At 40.1% G+C, this 15,603-nt stretch overlaps 1 protein-coding gene across 11 annotated transcripts in view; it reads left to right on the forward strand.

The window, feature by feature from the left end:
- slc8a4a (solute carrier family 8 member 4a) overlaps positions 1-15,603 on the forward strand; it is a 96,170-nt gene that overhangs the window by 33,748 nt on the left and 46,819 nt on the right. The gene's annotated exons all lie outside the window — the stretch shown is intronic.

The following is a 15,603-nucleotide window of genomic DNA, read 5'->3' on the forward strand; positions in this document are numbered from 1 at the left end:
CCTAAACCTAACCCTCACAGAAAACGTTCTGCATTTTTATATTTTCAAAAAACATAATTTAGTATGATTTATAAGCTGTTTTCCTCATGGGGACCGACAAAATGTCCCCACAAGGTCAAAAATTTCGGGTTTTACTATCCTTATGGGGACATTTGGTCCCCACAAAGTGATAAATACACGCTCACACACACACACACACACACACACACACACACACACACACACACACACACACACACACACACACACACACAAAAAAAAAGAACCCCCTTCCCCCTACTGACATCATCTAGTGTCGACCATTTTTTCCCAACATTGTTTGCATGTGCGATTCTATAGTAGCAACAACAAGGATGAAGGATGGCCTTTTGTTGGGGCTGTTTTACACAAACTGTGTCTTCAGGTTACAGTCTATACACCGGGCACGTGAGCTGTACGTGCAGTGCTGCAATCCCAGAAGCCGTAGTGAGAGGAGAGACAAGGAGCTCAGTCTATTTTAACCATGCAGCACACGCTAAACTCAGCAAAAAACATGTTGAAAATGCACTATAAACCTATTTATCAATACAATCTTAAATTAAAGGCTTTTATGACTCAACATAAACTACTGTACTACCTATTGACATAAAAAAGATGCCTTGATGCAAGTTAACCAGGCAGTAACAGGCATGCAACACTTTCCTCGTGTAAATTAGATTTCATGACAGTTACAGTAAGTTTATAATAGATTTCAATTACCCACTCTCAATAAACATCTTATTATTTATGTCCATTATCCCAGGAAAAGTTTAATGTAGTAATCCAGAAATCACTATAGTTAAATAGGACATGCTATGAAAACTCAAAAGCGGATCTCCTGTTGAAGTCACGCTGCAGCTCGGCTCACCCCCTTGCACACACATAATATGTAAAACAGGAAATTCTCTTTGAATACTTTGTTGGTTTAATTTTGTTATTTTTTTCTGTTATATGATTTGGAAAGTTAGCGCAATCTTCTGAGTAGCAAGTTAACAGCTACATGTTTGTTTACTCATGCTGACTCTTTGTGTTTCTAATTGCTTTGTGTGTCATACGTGTTTGACCATTACACAGGTTGCAGCTCCTCCCACAGTCCCTCTTCTCCCGATGAAGTACTTACACCAGTGTAGGAGCCAAAAACTCCCTCTAAAGTCCCTCTTATCGGCTAAAGGACTATAAAAGAGATGAAAAGTAGTTCAGAGGAAAAGTGAAAAATGGGTTTAGTTCCTGCAATGGGAAAGGTCCTATTGTGCCTTGATACCAACCTTTGTTGCATTATGTTGGATACATACCTAAAAAAACTAAAATATTATTAAGAAAAACAAACCCTGCTAGAAATGGTAAACCAGGCTCTTTTGGCATACTATTATTAGTACACAATGTTTTAGGACCCACTACTCCTAACCATGTACAGTTGCCCCAAAATATATTTAGGTACAAGCCACACTTGTATGCACCTGAAGGGTATGGGCCCTTCTCCTTCTCCTTCTCTTCTGGGCAGTAAGAAAAAATTTATGAATTTCATTGCACTAGATAAAATATAACACCAAGTGGCATCTGCAAACAAATGTAAGACCTTTTATCTGAGACAACTTTTCGGAGCTATTTTTACATTACATTTTACCATCTGGTCCAGAGGAAGTCAGTTCCCCTCATGTTTACACAGATGTTCCCTGCAGACATATGGACATGTTTCATCAGTCTGACAACCAGAAAGTGTCACAATACCTTTTTCTTAATTTTGAATAGCATATCTATTGTTATATAATATCTAACAAGGAACATTTTAGATTTTTTTTTTCTTGAAAAGAAATTCATACATTTTAAAGTGTGCTTCAAGTGTTAAGAAGACTTTTAGGTCTACCGCATTGTAACAAATTGGGCTTACCCTTATCAATATACTCAATAGTTACCTCAAAGGTTCGGAGAATCTGGGGTAGTCCAAAAAGTTTCAAATTGTTCAAACTTAGTAAACACAACAAATGAGGAGGCACATAAGAAAACATGAATTATGATGCTGCAACAAAACTACAAACACACAGCACCATAAACCAAAACAAGTGTATATATTTATAAATATCCCATAGAGTGAGTCCAATTGAGTGATACATGATTAAATCCCAGAGTCCAACAAAAATGGTCTTCTCTTGGAAATAGGGTCTGCTTCAAGTAATCCACAAAGCTTAATCCACAAGTCAATTCCAAGAAAGAGAAAAGTTGTTTTTACTGGCAACAGGCCCCAACACAGTTAATCCTCCATTTGTTTTTTGACTCTCTCCTCAAAATGGCTACCCCATGTCCTGATAAGCCATGCGGCTTATATATGAGTCCAAAATAGGAGTCCTTCCTGTTCTTAACAGGAAGCAAAAACAGTTTGAATAAAAGTCCCACTGATAAATATGTAAGCAGTACTGCCACACCCTATACGCATACTACGCAGTCTGCGTAGGGCACCAACTCCCTAGGGGGGCAACATCTTACCCTAGGAGGGCACCAGAAAGTCCACCGGCTGCCCTTACTCGCATGATATACATTATTCAAGGACCCGAAAGCAGTTGCGGAACACAGACGATCGCTTCACGCTCATTTCACGTGAACCCCATAAATTTGGCCTGCATGTAAGTAAATAATTTAAATGAAGTCCAACTAATTTTTCCGCCAGTAAAACTGTGTAAAACGTGTGTGCATGTAGGTAAATAACCCTAATGTGGCAGTTTCACAGTGTAATTATAACAATAACATTATTAACATTATATAGAACACATAGTATGCAAGACTACATACATTCAAACACTAAAACAGAAATAGATGATAGCCTGGTATAGCATATTTTCCATATATATGAGCCTCACATAGAGCGTTAGAGCCGGAAAGAGAACAGATAAAGAACAAGAGATAAAGTTGAAAGCTAGCGATGTGTCAAGACTGGCAGTGAGCCAGAGAGGGTGAGATGCAGAATGATAAAGATGCTGAATATTTTCTCAACCCTGAAGATCGATATTGACCTGCACATCAAGCACACAGCGCTGCTGTGGATCTCAGGTGAGCAGGTCAACTGTAAAAGAGAACATGCTGGAAGCAGAGACAGGAAGGTGGGTGTTGTAAACGGTGCCGTGCTTGTCAAGTTGTAGGTAAATAACTTAAATAGCTGTTGGGGTGAATGTAGCATTCTGAGTCATAGCTGGAGTGCATTTACATGAAACAAATGACTTATCTGACAGATCGAGTCATGTGTTAAAAAATGGAGAAGTTCCAGCAGTTTGTATGATAGGACAAGGAACAATTTGACCGCATATATATTCACAAGTACACTGTGGTACTAATCACGATTTGGTCATATTCTGTACATTTAATGTAAATGTACAACCACATTGCCATAACCAATTTTATTTTCTTCCAAATATTTGAAGAAGACAGCTGGAATGTGCACTTTTTTTATTCAGAATGTTGGGTCATGTAAACACCTTATTCAGCATGCCCACCATAACTGAACATTCATTTATATCTGCGTATGTACAAACCAAAGAAATTCTTGATGATATTTTATATATATACAGTTGTGAAAAGTCAAGCTATTAAAGAAACATTTTATTTATTTGTATACATTTTTTTGTAACAAGGAAGAGATTTAATTTTTAACTAACATTTAGCAAACATTAAAAGAAACATCATGGTCTTCATTTGTAATAGTCTCTTGACCTACATTTTGCATTTCATGATGCTCTTGTGTCTTTTAGTTAAAGGAATAGTTCACCCAAAATGAAAATTCTCTTATCATTTATTCACCCTCATGCCATCCCAGATGTCTCTTTCTTCAGCAGAACACAAACAAAGATTTTTATAAGAATATCTCAGCTCCAGAAAATGCAATTGGATGGTGATCAGCAATTTAAAGCTCCGAAAAGCACATAAAGGCAGCCTAAAAGAAATCTATTCGACTCCAGTGGTAAAACTAATGTCTTCAAAAGTGATATGATATGATACGATTGAACAGATAATTATTTATTTAAGTCCTATAATTGTTTACATCCGGTTACTCTCCAATGCGTTTCCACGAGCTACATTAGGGTGATTTTACATTTGTCATTTTTTATGAAAATGCTGTGCATGTAACTGTGGTCTATGACATGATAGAATCAGAGCAGAGTGAATGGTAAATGAGAGGAGGAAAGTTTGGACAAATTTATCAAAGTTATTCGTTAAAAAGTGAGACAGCAGGAAAATGATTAGAGTGGTTATGGTGTGTATGGCATTGTGGGATGGACGGAATTAAACTATGATGTGATGATAAAGCACAGAAAATAATACAGATAAAGAGAGAGAAGAGGTGAGAGGCAGCTGTGCGGGCGTAGGGAAAGGTAGAACAAGGGAGGTGCAGAGAGAGTGATTTGATTTGTTGTAACTGTTCACTCATATTCTTCAATGTGCTGGCTAACTGAAGAGGATTACAGATGTCAAGTACTGTGTGGGAGTGTGTGTGTGTGTGTGTGTGTGTGTGTGTGACTGTTTCACATGGGATGTGGCATGATGAAAATCTTTTCCATCATGGAAATATCTGAGTTGTATTTGAGTGTAAGTTCAATCCTGAGGGGGTGTGGGAGTGTGTGCATTTTTGGAGGTGGGTGAATGACCATGCGCTGTGTGCGAGCTTGTGTATTATCTGTGGATGTGTGTGAGCGTAATCGCTTTTGAGAGCGTGTTGGGGGTTGGGTGGAATTGTGTATTGTGTATGTGTGTGGGCGGAAGAGTGAATATGGCTCCAGATATGATTATTTTAGTTTGTGCTCATATGAAAGAAAAAAATCACAGCAATGAGATAAAATGGAGATCAGACGGAGAGTTTTGCTTAAGTATGTGTTGATTTTTGTTGGTTTAACTGGTGGAACTACATAACCATGCTCTTCCCAAAATAACCAGCAAAATTTAACTTGTTATGTTGGTTGACTTGCATGGTCTTTTAAGTTGGTTGACCAAGGAAACCTTGCTGGTTAAGCTAGTTTAGAAGCCTGCAAGGAAGCATCCTGTTCCGTAGAGAAGCATCCAATACACAAGATATGCTGGTGACCATCTATGCTATATCTTAATAGGGTTGTGTCTATTTTTAATTCTCAGGAGTTTTAGGAGAAATATCTGAGACAAATTTGATGCTTAAAGGGATAATTTAACCACATTAGGATGATTAATGATGCCAGAATTTTCAATTTGGGTGAACTATCCCCATCAAATCAAACATAACTGAGATCTCCATTAAGTATATCCTAAGATCTGAAAGAGTAACCTCTGAGCAATATAAAAGGAATGTAAAATAAATATTTGTTTCTAACCTTTTTTTTTATTTTTATTTCATCAAACTCCCTTTTAAAAGCAAGTTAGCCCCTTTGGAAATAATCCTGAGCAGATATTTTCTATAGATATAAGTAGCATACAAGTAAAGCTCCTGTGTATTTGAATGGGGTAAGAATTCAATCTCCAAATGTCACTATATATTTGAAAAGGACCCAAGATGCAGGATGCAATGAAAGGTGTTTTCAATCGAATCAAATCACTTTATTGTCACACTACCATGTACATAAGTGCAACAGTAGGTGAAATTCTTGTGTGCAGTTCCGAGCAACATAGCAATCATGACAGTGACGAGACATATACCAATTACAATAAACAACATACTTACACAAAACAATTTACATATCAAATGTACACATACTTACACAAAACAATAATTATATACAATGTACAGTAAACAATACACACAATATAGAATACACAATATACAATACAATAAAGTAAAGAGTATATGAAATATATATATATATATATATATATATATATATATATATATATATATATATATATAAAGTAGTTGTATTGAGGAGAATATGCTGACAGTCCAGTGTGAGATTATAGATTAATAATGTGTAGTGCTAATTATTGATCCTGATAGATCAAATGTTCAACAGTCTGACTGCTTGGGGGAAGAAGCTGTCATGTAGTCGACTGGTGCGGGTCCTGATGCTGCGATACCGCCTGCCTGATGGTAGCAGTGAGAACAGACCATGACTCGGGTGGCTGGAGTCTCTGATGATCCTCCGAGCTTTTTTCACACACCGCCTGTTATATATGTCCTGGAGGGAGGGAAGCTCACCTCCGATGATGTTTCTGGCAGTTCGCACTACCCTTTGCAGGGCTTTGCGGTTGTGGGTGGTGCTATTGCCGTACCAGGCGGTGATGCAACCAGTCAGGATGCTCTCTACAGTACTGGTGTAGAACTGTGTGAGGATGTGGTGGTTCATTCCAAATTTCCTCAGCCATCTCAGGAAGAAGAAGGCTGGTGAGCCTTCTTCACAACAGCCTCCGTCTTTCTTCCTGAAGTCCACTTCAAGCTCCTTGGTTTTACTGACGTTGAGGGAGAGGTTGTGCTCCTGACACCAGCGTGTCAGAGTGTGCACCTCCTCTCTGTCGTATCATCAGCAAACTTGATGATGGCATTGGAGCTCTGTGTTGCCACACAGTCATGTGTGTATAGTGAATACAGTAGTGGGCTGAGAACACAGTCCTGCAGGGCTCCAGTGTTGAGGGTCAGTGATGAGGAGATGTTGCTGCCCATTCTAACCACCTGACGTCTGCCTGACAGGAAATCCAGGATCCAGCTGCACAGCGAGCTGTTTAAGCCCAGAGCCCGGAGTTTCTCATCAAGCTTGGAGGGCACTATGGTGTTGAATGCTGAGCTGTAGTCTACAAACAGCATTCTCACATATGTGTTCCTTTTTTCCAGGTGGGAGAGAGCAGTGTGTAGTGTAGATGCAATGGCATCATAAGTGGAGCGGTTGTTGCGGTAGGCAAACTGCAATGGTCCAAAGAGGGGGGCAGCACAGAGCAGATGTAATCTCTGATTAACCTCTCAAAGCATTTGCTGATGATGGGGGTCAGAGCAACAGGACGCCAGTCATTTAAGCAAGTGATTATGGCTTGCTTTGGTACAGGCACAATGGTTGATGTTTTGAAGCATGTGGGGACTACAGACAGGGAGAGGGACAGATTGAAAATGTTCGTAAAAACACCAGCCGCGTGGTGTTATTGTCCTCGAAACGAGCATAAAATGTATTAAGTTCGTCCAGGAGAGATGCAGCGGTGTTCACGGCGGAGTCTTTATTCCGTTTGTAGTCCGTGATGGTGTTAATTCCCTGCCACATACTTCTAGAGTCGGTGGTGTTGAACTGACCTTCAATTTTGTCCCTGTACTGGCGTTTGGCTGCACTGATAGAGTTACGGAGGGCATAACTGGCTTGTTTACGCTCCTCCGTGTTAGAAGAATTAAAAGGAGGTCCGCGCATTGAGTGCCGTGCGAACATCGCCGTTAACCCATGGTTTCTGGTTGGGGTATATCCGTATTGTTTTGGTCGGAACAACGTCCTCTACGCACTTCCTGATGAAACACGTTACGCTGTCAGCATAAACCTCGATGTCGTCATCAGAGGCGGACCGGAACATCTCCCAGTCCGCGTGATCAAAACAGTCTTGTAGCGCAGTGTCTGATTGGTCTGACCAGCACTGGATCGTTCTGAGGGTGGGTGCTTCCCGTTTCAGTTTCTGCCTGTAAGCGATTTGCCAAATGGGGGGCGGGGGAGGGATTTGTAGCCATCCTGGAAAGGAGAGTAACAATTATCTAAAACCCGGTCCCCTTGTGTGTTGAAATTTATGTGTTGGTGGTATTTTGGAGCGATTGTTTTAAAATTGGCTTTGTTAAAGTCCCCGGTAACAATGAACGCGGCCTCAGGGTGCGCGGTTTCCTGCTCATTAAACTCCCATACAGTTCCTTGAGTGCCCGGTCTGTGTCGGCTTGTGGGGGATGTACACAGCTGTGATGATGACCGCTGTGAATTCCCTCGGTAGCCAGAATGGTCGACATAGAAGCATGAGATATTCCAGATCAGGAGAGCAGAAAGACTTGATGAAATGTACGTTCCTCTGATCACACCATGATTTGTCATAAATCATAAATCATAAAACATACACCACCACCTCTGCTTTTACCTGAGCGGTCTTTCGCTCTGTCCGCTCGGTGCACGGAGAAGCCCGTGATTTCGATGGCCGGGTCTGCAATCCCGCAGACATCCAGGTTTCTGTAAGACAGATAACACAGCAATCTCGTCTCTCATTGGAAGGAGATCCGCGCTCTCAGCTCGCAGAGCTTGTTGTCCAGAGACTGAACATTTGCCAGTAGTATACTGGGTAGCGGGGGTCGATTTGCACGACGTCTTACTATGATGAGAACGCCGGCTCTTTTTCCCCTTTTCCTTCTGCGTTTCCTCGGCCGAGCAGGCCAGACAAAGGGCTCCGTCGGCGTGTTTGTAAACAGCGGGTCGGCATTGAGGAATTTGAAGTCCGGTTTTCGATGTGTAATTGTAGAACCAATGTCCAAAAGCGTTTGTCTGTTGTAAACAATAAGGCAGACAACATCCAAGACAAAAAAAACAAAGAACTGTAAACAAAACAAACAATAAACCGCAGTGTTGTATCGGAGCTCGCAACGCAGCAGCCATACTCGGTGCCATCTTGAGTCACATCTTGCGTCACATTGTTTTTATTGAAACAAACAAAAAACATCAAAATATAAACAAAACTCAAGGGGGAGAAATGAAAGATTAGATAAAAATAGAACTGAAAACAAACTGAAAAGGAAAATTAAACCAAACAGGAAACATAAACTCTCACCAGGGAGAAAAAACAAAACAACAAGACAAAAGGAACTAAGAATTTACCTGTATAACAGGGCAGGGTACAAACAACATGACCGGGGACGACTCCCAGGCTTCCCACGAACAAGACAAAATTAGACGAAATACCACACAATGGGAAGGGAGGGTGGGGAAACAGGTGAATGGCACTACAAAACACAGAACAGACAAGACAGAGAAACAAAAATGAACAATCAGAAAACAAAGGTAAGTACCAGGGCAGAACAGACCAGGGTGGCACCGGCAGAGTGGACCAGGGTGGTACTGGCAGGCCGAACCAGGGAGGGGCCGGAAGGACGTACTAGGGTGGCGTTGTCAGGAGGGACCTGGGTGGTGCAGGCAGAATGGACTAGGACTGCGCCTGCGAGATGTACCAGGGAGGGGCTGGCAGGACAGTCCAAGGTGACGCCGGCAGAAAGGAATCACATGACAGCCCAAGGTGGTGCTGGTGGGATGGTCCAGGATGGGATCAGCAGGATAGACCACACCTAGGCTAGGCTTAGTGGCTTGAAAAAGTGACTTGATTTGGCTAGGCTTGGTAACTTGACTGGGCCAGCAGGCTTGACATGATGTGGTGACTTGGTTAGGTGTGAAGATTTGACTTGAAGTGGCTGATTAACTTGACTGGACTGCTTGAATTGACTGAGCTGCATGACTTGACCGGCTGCATGACTTGACGTGGTGGCTTGATTAGGTGTGAAGGTTTAGCTTGAAGTGGCTGCATGATTTGACTGGACTGCTTGACTTGACTGGGTTTCTTGGCTTGACTGGTCTGCTTGACTTGAAGTGTTGGCTAGGCTAGGTTTACTAGCTTGACTTGATGTAGTGTCAGTACGACTAGACATGATACTTGACTTGAAGTGTTGGCTAGGCTAGGTTTACTAGCTTGACTTGATGTAGTGTCAGTACGACTAGACATGATGGCTTGATTTGGTGTTAAGGTTTGGCTTGAAGTGGCTGCTTGATTTGACTGGACTGCTTGACACGACTGGGATGCTTGGCTTGAAGTGGTGGCTAGGCTAGGTGTAGCAGCTTGACTTGATGTAGTGTCAGTATGACTAGGCATAATGGCTTGATTTGGTGAGCAGGCTCCAGGAGGTAGTGGGATCAGAAGTCTCTAGTATGGGTGTGAGGACAGGCGGCTCCAGGACAGGAGCAAAGACAGGTGGCTACAAGATGGGAGTGAGGACAGACGGCTCCAGGATGGGAGCAAAGACAAACAGCTCCAGGACTTGAGCGAGGACATAAAAAGAGCGGTATAAAAGCAGGCATGCAATCTCCAATCCTCAGAATGTTTTGACGGCATCACTAAGCTAACGCTATGGGGAACGGAATCCCATCATGCCGCACTACATGACATAACATTCCAGAGAGGAAATATGATGCTGCAGTCAGAGATGACTTGCTACGACATTACATCTAGGTTGTAAAACCTTAAGAATTCGTTTTGAGAAGACCATCCTGCTGCAACACATATGTCTAGTAAGGACACACTATTCTTCCATGCCCATGAAGGGGCCATGCCTCTAGTTTTGTGTGCTTTAACACCAATTGGGCAATTCACACCCTGCAACTTGTAAGCCAGGGCAATCGCATTGAGAAAGTCTTGCATGGAGATGGACATTTCTTTCGCAGCACACAAAGAGTTGGTTAGAGAGTCTCAATTGCCGGGTGTGCTCAACGTATGTGTGTAGCTCTTGCAAAGGGCCTGCACTCTGAAGGGTGTGGTTAGAACCTTAGGCACATAGCCTTTTCTGGATTTGACAGTGGTTTTTGAAAGACCTGGACCAAACTCCAGACATGAATTCTCAACTGGCAGTGCTTGCAAATCACTGACCATTTTTACTTATGCCAAAGCCAGCAGTAATGCGGTCTTAAGAGAAAGCACATACAATTCAGTCCAAAGGCTCGAAGGGAGGCCTCGCGAGCACTTTTAGGTCCAAAGTTAGGCCCCAAGTTGAGCCTGTAGCCAGGGGATTTAGCTGTCCCACTCCCTTAAAGATTTGTAATTATATCATGTTTGCCTATAGAGGTGCTGGCTCCATGTGTGTGATATGTTCACTTGTTTTTTACAGTTATAAAAATGTAATAAATAAAACAAAAACAGAACAGCTGACATAACCCATTTCTTCACATGTTTACTATATTATTAACAGTATCTTTTTTTTTATGACAAGAAATTTTAATCACTCTGCCCCTCTCCACCAGCTGTGCAGTGTCATGTACAAAAATAACTCACTCCAGGAGGCACTGCAGAGGAATTTAGTCATTTTAAGTAATTTTTTAATCATAAATTATCCTCCCTGCCCAGTAGTGGGTGATATGCATGAAGGAGAAAGTGAAAGTGAAGGAAAAAGGACTTAAATATTGATCTGTTTCTCACCCACACCAATCAAATCGCTTTAGAAGATATGGATTAAACCACCAGAGTCATCTGGAGTAGAGGTCGTCCAATATATATTTTTTTGCTGATTAATCGGCACCGATAACAGAGTTCTGGAACTATCAGTCATATGCAAAAATCAACACTGATAGTTTTTCCCCATTGTGTCAGGTGCTGGAGTTGCTGGGATTGGTCCGCTGTCATTATACATTATGAGAGCAGCCTCTAGAGGCGAAATAAAAGCCATCACTTCACTAGCCTAGTTTCCATCCACTTTTCACGCTATTTGTTATCGACAAATTGAAAGTCCTTAAAAAACGTTTGGGAAATTTGCCGTCTTCTGCCTGTTTCCATTCAAATGGCCTTTTATCGATAAAAAAAGTGTGCGTGATGACATCATGAATAAAAAATATTTTGTCACATAAGTTTTGATTTATCGCAAAAGAAATCTGCCATTAAGCGAAGTTTCCATACAGAAATCTGTGTTTATCGCTAATTGTGTACCTTGTGTACACCTCCCAGATGTCCCTAATTTTTTTCCTCTGAAGTTTTGGTAAAATGAGGAGAGTATTGAGACAATTCATTGAAATTAGCCAGCTTAATGTCAGTTTAATTTCACAAATTAATACAATCAGAAGAGGAGGAATTGCAGTCAAAAGAGCAGTTGCCTTCTGATAGGACTGTAATATTGGTCCTGATGTTGCACCTATCGCAGGTTGTCACCTGTTCCGACCCGAAGGCGAATAGTCATGGCCCTGTTCAAACTGGCAACTTTCAGACTTAGTATAAGGCCCATCCATCGATGTGTATATGCTGTGTGCACAGCTGTTAAAGAAAAATTATGTGGTGTAATATCAGGGTTTATATACAGAATATGATACATTTTTGGTATTCAATTGGCAATTTTGAAGAATCATCTAATCTAAAGCATCTCCATCACAACTGCATTATGTCCCGTATTTTTGTCCAGCAACTTTTAACGACCAACTAAATTTGATTGTCATCTAAAATTAATTTTAGCATCATAATGCAATTTACATTTTCTGAAGAAGCTCTGCAAATGCGATCTGAGGTAAAGAGGGTTAGATTTCAAATATTTTTAAGTTTTAAAATGTTCAAAAGCTTGTTTTCTGAAAGTGAACTCAGCATTGAACAAAGAGTTCTGATATTTTATAGTCTTGAAAAAAGTGCAGAACGTTCTGAGAATGTCATTCAGCCGATTTTATTCGTCTACAGAACGGAGTAAGGCTAATTTAAGTTTGTGTAAAGATAAGGCATATATAGGACATTACATTTTTCATTTGGTAATTAATTATTTTATTTAATGCTTTATTCACTTTTTTGCTGGCATTTCTTCAAAGGTAAGCTAAACAATAATTTTATAGAATTGGGTTATATGTTAGTGTTTCAATAAAGCACACAAGCTTTTCTCCTAGTATTGTGTATTTATTTTTTAATTTAAAACATCTTTATGCACAGAAATTATGTGTTGTTGTATTGTGGGCTAATTCCATGAGGAAAATAAACTATAATAAATAAATTGATGGCTATCACGATTAAATGAATCACAAACAGTGGACATTAATTTGTTCTCTGTGCACTTGTCGATGTGCATGACACAAGATATTTGTGTTGGCACTCCTGGAAGTGTCATGTTTGCAGATTGGATCTGTGCAGGTATGCCGTTAAGATTAATCCATAATCACATAGCTACAATAAACTAGCTTTCAAGGATGTATACCATTGTCATGATTAACACGATTGGGTTAAATTCTGTCATGTTACACACCATTTGAAGTATCGACAAAGAGTTTATGCGCTAGAGTTAACGTAAAAATATTATGTTGAAACTTTTTTGACACAATTTTAGCGACAAAATTGCGATTCCATCAGATTTATTTTGATGCACTAAAACTTTTTCGCATAAAGCCTTGGATGGGAACTTAGTTATTGATGCATTGTGGTGTTTATTTTGACAAGAGACTACACTGCATGGAGTGGAACACTTCAGATGTGGATTTAAAACATCAACAACGAAAACACAACAAACACACGACATACAATATAAGTCATATAACTTACAGTACACTACAGTACACATTGTCATATAATTATCAAGTAATGCATTTGTTGACTAGATGCTGCATTAGTAGAGAATAGCAGTATGTTTGCCGACAAGGGCGAGAGGACGTTAACATTAGCCTAAAGCTAACCTCAAGCGATTAGAACAATGTTACAAAAACACGCAAGTCCTACCTAAATGTTTAAATGTCACGGTTGTTACCATCTATTATAATCTGTTTACATTAGTTTATGTCAAGCTAGTCATGTTTATGCATTCGTTAACCAGCTAAGCTGCATATTTAAAGCTAGTGATGTGAAAAAGCACATTAATATCTTCATGCAGCCGAGAGAAACGTATAAACAAATCAGAAACGCAACTGATTTCAATTCCATTTTTTTTTATCCTCACTGTAATACGGTGACTTCAGATCGATCACATTCTTGCGCTAAAAAGGCTAGACACAGCGCAACAAATAGAGTTTAACAGAAAACAGGTGTCTCAATATGCTTTTAAAGTTATTTTTATTTACACATCATCTAAAAAAGCGCTCCTGCACGAGATGATGAATAAACAAAAACAAAGTGAAACAAAGACGTTCATCTAGCGCGCGTTTACATAGAAAAACTAATGGATGGTTGCGGTGGAGGTCTTTGGCCGTTGCGTCTTGCTCTGTTATAAGCGTTTCTCAGAATAAGCAATGAGTTGTTTAAATGCTTTGTAATGAAAGATGTTCAACTTGGAAATGTGTGTCTCAAGATCCTCGCATTTGGTTCCAGACTGTGGTGTTCCATCTGTTTGAACAGCCCCTTGGCTGGGCTCATAGTCTAAGCCGTTTCACCACCGAGTTCAGCCGAATGCCACTGCCATCTGTGAATATTGCTACTCAACATACAACTGTACTGAATAAAAAACAATGTGTTAATTTGCTGTTGTTATGAAGCTTGAGTCGGGAGTAGTAGGAATGAGTGCAAGTGTAACACCATGTGAACTGTCTATTGCCCCCCCCCCCCTCTGATTTTACTTTTGATTTAACATTTAAGAATATGGACCAACAAAAACTTTGTTTTATGCACATTAATTGAAAATGAAATGCTCTTTTATAACAGCCAGGAAAGGAATGTTCTATGCAATAATATAATGGTGCTGAATGGTTTATGTATTTATTCCACCCTATTGAGGACTAAGGAAACTACATCAATTTAAAAATCAGCTGACTTTAAAATTTGAATATTAGTTCATATATATTACTATTTATATATTTATAATTTTTTTTTAAAGTACAATATATTTTCATGGTTCAGTCAGTACTGTTTATTTTTGTAATAAAATGCAGCACTATTTCACTTTGAGTGTTATTTTTTCATTCAGTATCAGTTTTAATAATTATCGATGATTAATCTGTTATAAGCAGGTACTGCCCAACTTAGTTATCAATATTGGTAAAATCCACTGTCGGTCGACCTCTAGTCTGGAGGGCTTTTATGTGGCCCTTATGTGGATTTTGGAGCTTCAAAATGTTTTATCTTCATTTGTGTTCAAGAGATAAAAGAAAGTCATACACATCTAGGATGGCATGAGATTGAATAAACAATTAGATCATTTTATTTAACTTACCCTTTAGGTTAAAAAGTGATTGACTCTTTTAACTGTAATGTGGACATCCTTTTCTACACCCAAAAGACTGGATGTTCCAATTTCTCCCATTCATTTTAATACAAGTGCTCCGTCTCAGCTAAACTGACTCTGGTTTAATATATTGCTTTTTTGTACACTCTTAACTGGTTGTATATTGGCATGGGTGTGTATCTGTATCTGTGTATCTGATTGTATTTGTTTTTGCGTTTTTGCATATTCCTGTGTGAGTTCTTCCCTCTGTAAGTCTGTCAGTGAATTTCTGCTGAACAAACAGCTGAACTGCATCTGCCAAACAGCACAACAGCAGCTTAACTCTTATTCCCAGTGCAATCACAATTCCAGTGAGCTGAAGCCCGACAGCAGCAGATCTGGGGATTGTGGCTTTATGTGTGTGTGTCTGTGAGTGCAGGATTGTTAAGGGGGAGCTATGAAGACTGAGCTCAAATTCAAGTGTGCATTTTGGTGTATTCATTCCCAGTAGAGTGGAATGTCATATAGTGAGTCTTAAATACTCACATTGCACCCTGTGCTCCGATAAAGGGACGTTCTGTTCACCATCTCCCCGCACCCCACCATGATTTAATGTGTGTGTTTGTGATGTTGTCTTGTTTTTTTTCTCTTATTTTCACATGAAGATGAGTTTCTGTGCCAAGAAAATTGAGTTGAAACGGCATGAAGTGGGCTAAGAGTGTGCTTATGTAAGTGCTGATCTCAGTACAGGCTGAAAACATGCACTCGGCAGAGGCTTAGATGAAGAACTGTGTGAG

This window comes from Xyrauchen texanus, chromosome 31, assembly GCF_025860055.1.
Source record: "Xyrauchen texanus isolate HMW12.3.18 chromosome 31, RBS_HiC_50CHRs, whole genome shotgun sequence".
NCBI lineage: Eukaryota > Metazoa > Chordata > Actinopteri > Cypriniformes > Catostomidae > Xyrauchen > Xyrauchen texanus.